The following is a 6,000-nucleotide window of genomic DNA, read 5'->3' as shown; positions in this document are numbered from 1 at the left end:
AAACTGTTGCGGCCCCTGCGGCCGTGGCGTGCTGCTTTGCTTCTGTTGGCTGTTCAGCAACAGAATAGATTAACCAGCAAATTCTACAACCAACAACCAAGGTCTTTGAGTGCATAGAAGGACAGTCAAAGCCACGGATTTGTTAGTGCATTTCACGTTTCATGACACTTCACCTGCAAATTTATGATCAACCTAACATTTTTTCTATTAAAATTATTTAATGAACATAGCTAATAATAATATATTAATTTATTTGCCTAATTAAATGTAGTTAACAGTGTGGGTTCAGAAAAAACGAGTCGACAAAAGTGTCACTTTGATTTTATAACTTATCATCGATGCTGTTTATGCCTTGTAAGACATATGTAATTATTAGTAAAATAAAATTCATAGAATCGATGTACAGATAGTTGCTGGAAAGGAAGTCTTGTATTACAATTCGAGACAAACATCCTCCGGATGTAAGTGGATACGCACATCCGCCCAGACAGCTATGGAAGGTTGTACATAGCTATTATGTTCGTCTTCAATAATTTTGACTGCGTTGACTAAATAATGGATAATCAAATTCTACTTTACCTTTAAACAAGCTCTTCTCTTACTTATATAATCCATATCAGATTGTAAAGATACAGGATAAAGAAAAATTCGCATTCTTTACTGAAAGCCCAAAATAATTCATAGTAGAGGTCCACAAGATTATTTTCTAGGGTATTTGCTATTTTTTATAATCTATGGAATCATTATTGGCATGTTGCCAGTAAGTTATATACATTTATGTTTGCAGCTGGAACAAATTTTATTAATGTTTGTAACTGAGTATTGTAAATATGCAAATCAATCCAAAGGTACCATTTAAGTGTTGCCTCAATCCTATTAAACCTATTAAAGTAATGCTATTTAACTGTTGTCTTCTAATAACAGAGTTCTCAATGAGTGTCGAATTGTGCAGGAAGGTTCATTTCTATATGAGGAACACTAAGTTCGATTATGGTGCACATAACTAACGATTTGGGCGAAGGTTTGTAAATATTTTACATTGGTCCTATATGTAACCATAATGATAACGATAAAATAGCTAAACATATTAATTTTTAAATAAACGTAATACACTAATTAGGAATTCAAACATGACACATTAATACATGTAGCCTGACTATCGCAACAAATACAACATTTGCCATTGTTAAATGTTACAAATATATAACACAACATTTCTAGGATTGATAACAGCTTTTCTCCCTCAATTCGCTTAAACATGGAGGAAGAAGTCTAAAACAATCTCTTTTTTCTGGATGTGTGTGTAGTAAGATATAGGGACTTCCTTAAGACAACACTTTATCATAAGAAAACACACACGGCCGATATATAAATTTTCAATCGAACCATCAAACATCTATGAATCTGTGAAAGAGTCACATACTCTTTGTTTAACAGAGCAAAGAGCTTATATGCTCAGACAAAGATAGGTTAAAAGAAGAAATTCAAAAACGTTGATTGGCTCTTTTAAAAATGGATACGGTATCTTTAGTTTATTGTAAAGAAGTGAAAAATAAACATTAACCAAAACCATGAGTCAAAAAATAAAACAGAGTAAAATATACGTTATTTAATTATCGGAGTAAATTAGAATATTAGACAGAAAATATAATATTATAATCGCATTTAGAACACAAAACACTCTTAGACAAAGTCTCGTAAAACCTAACAAAAAAATGCAACACAGGACTCAAACACTCTGTTTACAATATAACACGTTATTGTAATATGAATTATATATGCGAGAAAAAAAGACCACTAAATGTAATAATTAAAGAACAGAAAGAAAATGCGAAGAAAGAGCTAGTAGAAAAGTCTAAAATTGTTCAACATTGCTGGTCTGACAACCATCACACAAAATGGGATGAAGCCAATATAATACACCGCGAGGAGAATTTCTTTAAACGCAAACTGATTGAGGCTTCCTTCATAAAATTTGCAGACCAAAAAAAAAACTAAAATTAAAAGAACTTACTAAGACACTTAAAAAATGTAACAAAACCTCAACCAACAAAATTCGTACACACATCATAATCAGAGTCAAGGCCTAGGACCAAAACGTAGAGCCCGATGCGGTTTCCTTTACCCTTCTTCCTGCTGTTTACCATTGTGCTGTTGGCTGTATAAACTGTTGACACTACGAGTCTTGCGATAACATCCCTGGAGCGAGTACTGCCATGGATTCGAAGCTGCACCCGACTGAGTAGATCGGCGCAATCAGTCTCAGCATTCACCAGACGATATAGAAAGAGAACATCCTGGAGGTAACGTCTTATCTCCAAAGTTTGTAGCCTTATTACATGCTTTAAACACTTGAGAGTCCGAGGGTATCGAATAGGTAAGAGCAACTCCAATATCTTTTACCTTACTATTCCTGAAGAGAGTATTGCCACCTAGAGAGTAATTATAGAGTAGTAGAGAAATCTTACGGTGAAACGAATTGCAAATGCTCTATTGTCTAGGTTGAGGACATAGAATTGTCAGACACCACTCATCAACCAGCTGAAGGTTCGCTTGAAGGAGTAACGCGTCTTGAACTGAAGGCACTCGATAATAAAGTTTCAAGTTGTCTGCAAGAGAAGGTACTCACAATGAAGTTAGACAAGTTGTTTATGAATGAATTAACATATTTTACATTTCCTCGAGTCACACTGATACTAATGTTTAATCTCGTGTAAATTTATCATCAGAGAAGAAACAACTTGTTTGTATTGTCTTGATTTCCCGATTTAATTTCTTCCCAATTTTGGTTTCTTAAGGCAAAATGTTCACTGTTGACATGGATCATGTTTTATTTCCTTACATGCTTCCGTCCTAGAATGTCTACTCTTGAGTTTTTTTTATAAGTCTTAAAAATGGTATGAATGGAGGTGTAGAATCTACAAATCCTTTTGTTTACTCTTCGAAATTATATTTTCGATAATATATATATTTTTTAAAACTTAAAACATGATTTAATTTTCAATTTTTGTTTAACCTTAAATAACCCCTCAGGGGCGGTCTTACTTTCGAGGCCGTACGGGTAGTGGCGACCCCGAGGTACCCTAGCTAATGCTCCAGATCCCTTCTCTTCTTGTTCTGGAGGCCTATGGCTGGCACACTTTTCTATGTGTCAGCCTATCTTTCTTCTTCACTCTCTTCTATCTGAGGTAAACTTCCTCAATCCTTCGATTTAGTTTTCCTTTCATTTCTCCCACTAGGGGCCAAGCCACGGTGGAACAGCATAGGCCAGGGCTGAATGGCTGGTGGCAAACCAGTTTGTACTATGCGGACTCTGGACACCGGCGACCCTCCAGTTTTAAGCAGCTTACCCAGGCATGCGGGGCTCTGTCTGGGTCGACCTTCCATTCCCTAGCTACTCGTGGGAACAACATGATAAAAAACAAAAACAAAAACCAAAACCAACCAACCCTTGAAACAGTTCCTGAAGCTGTTTCTAACCTTCCTCTTCCTGCTGAGGTAGCTCCTGAAGCTACCTCGCACACACCATCACCTGGTAACACAACTCAAGAGGTTGTTATGCCAACATCCCTACCCTCTCCTCAACAAAGTGCCTTAGGAACACAGGAGGTTCCATTGCACACTGAAGCTCCCATAAATGGCAAGGCTTTATCTGAGGAAGGTAGTATAAGCGCTGAGGAAGCAAAAGCCCTTCAAGATATAGAAGATCAGCTCCTCAACAGCCCAAGCACTCCCATGTCTACAGGTACGCTGGATGATGCCACAGAGCAACTCGGCAACCTCAGAATGAAGAGGCCTAATCTCACCACTGCTCAAAGGAGAGAAACACTAAAGGCTAAACTTCTTGAAAAGGGTGAAGCTTTTGACCCTTCCAAGTGGAGGAGGGGGAAAAAGAAGAAAAAGAACCCAGAACGGCAGGAGGTCTCAACTCCGGGCCCAACTGCGGGTACCAAGGCGGAGGAGGGGTCGGCCAAACGCCCCAGAGGCACCTTGGTCACCCCACCCTCCGCTGAGGGGCCCGCAAAGAAGGCTAGGAGGGAAACCCAAAAGCCGGAAGCCCACGATCCCGAGGCCTCTGGTAGCACACCCAAGGCTACCTACAGAGAGGTCGCGGCGATCAAAATGGCCATAGCCCTCGAAGGCTACCCGGAGGCGAAGCTTAGTGCAGAGCAAGGAGAAGCCATCGAGGACGCAATTATGGAAGAAATCCAACCCCTGGAGGATGGTTCCGTTCCATCGTTTGCGGGCACTTACCTAGAGAACGGTGTTTTAATTGCTTCCTGCATCAACGAGCACACCAAACGTTGGCTGGAAGAAGTTATGCAAAGAATAAAACCTCTGGGAGACGACATCTCTCTGAGAGTGGATCTGCGTAAGGACATCTTGAGGTCCACTAGGTTGTTTTTCAGAGCTCACCCGAAGCTTCTGAAGAAGACACCTGAAAAGGTAATTGAAATGTTCAAAAAGCAGAACCCCAACCTAAATGTAAACGAGTGGAAAATCCTTCCATCCAAGCCAGATCCGAAAGGTTACGGAATCGTCTGTTTCCTGGACGAGGTCTGCTACAAGGCTGTGAAGGCTTCCAACTGTAGAGCCAACCTAGGACTCTGGCAGGTCTCAATTGTCTCCTCGACAGTCAAGGACAATGCCACTAGTTCTACAAATCAACCTCCAGCACAGTAGGGCTGCTTCGGCAGCCTTCTGCCAGTTCTTCCTCCAGGAGGGATTTGATCTGGCATTGATTCAAGAACCATGGCTTCACCAAGGGAGAGTGGCGGGCCTAAATGAAACCAAAGGTAAGTTAATTTACTGTACCTCTCTAAGGAATGTCAGGACCTGCATCCTGTTGAAGAGAGGCTTGGAGGACCTGCATCCTGTTCTAACCCTCAACGAATTCTGCTCCAGAGATCTCACTGTGGGCATACTGACCTGGAAGAATGGAGGCATAGTACAGAGCACAATTGTAGGCTCCGTATACTTGCCATATGATGCCAGGGAACTCCCTCCATCAAGAGACCTAGAGCTCCTGGTGGAAGAAGCACAAGCCAGACATCAACAACTTCTTCTAGGTTGTGACGCCAACGCCCATCACTCTGCTGGATGGGGCAGCACCAACACTAACCCCAGAGGTGAGGCACTTTTACAATTTCTTCTAAGTAGGGACCTATTTATATGTAATAAAGGTAACCGCCCTACGTTCGCAACACGAATTAGACAAGAAGTTATTGATATAACAATCTGCACACAAGGTATACTTGGAATGGTTAATAAGTGGCACGTAAGCGAAGAGGCCTCATTATCGGATCACAGGTATATCCGCTTCAACTTGCAAGATGAGGCTGCATAGGTCCTCTATCGCAATCCCAGGAGGACTGACTGGTTGGGATATAAGTCTGACCTTCAGTCACAGTTGGGATCGGTAGGGGGAAGGGTGCGATGCTTCCACGACAATTGTCCATTGCGACGGGGGAAGAGTCGAACCAATACTAAGTGGTGGACTGCGGACCTCGCTCGCAAAAGGGCTAATGTTAGGAAGCTGTACAATCAATGCAAAAGGAGCCGTATCTGGGAGTCCTATCATAGAGTTCTAACAGAATACAGCCTAGCAATTAAAAAGGCAAAACAAAGTTCCTGGAGGCAGTTTACACAGAAGGTAAATGAATTAAGCGCGGCAGCTAGACTGCAACGTTTACTAGCCTCAGGTCCAACCGGTCACTTGGGATCTTTAAGGTCCCAGGGAGGTCAACACACTTCCGGGTCTAGTGATAGCCTCAAACTTCTCCTTGAGACTCACTTCCCTGATTGTATCTTTGAGAATGACGACACTGGAACGTCTGGTAACCACGAGGCAGGCTCATGGCCAAGAGCTTATCGTGGTAGCTGGGCCATTGCCAGAAGGATTGTCACTCTCTCTAAAGCCAAATGGGCAATTTCTAAATTTGCCCCTTTCAAATCTGCAGGAGGGGATGGAATCTTTCCGGCCCTGCTTCAACAAGGGCC

The sequence above is a fragment of the Homalodisca vitripennis genome, chromosome 4, assembly GCF_021130785.1.
Source record: "Homalodisca vitripennis isolate AUS2020 chromosome 4, UT_GWSS_2.1, whole genome shotgun sequence".
Lineage (NCBI taxonomy): Eukaryota > Metazoa > Arthropoda > Insecta > Hemiptera > Cicadellidae > Homalodisca > Homalodisca vitripennis.
The sequence above is the reverse complement of the archived record's forward strand: the minus strand, read 5'-3'. Positions refer to the sequence as shown.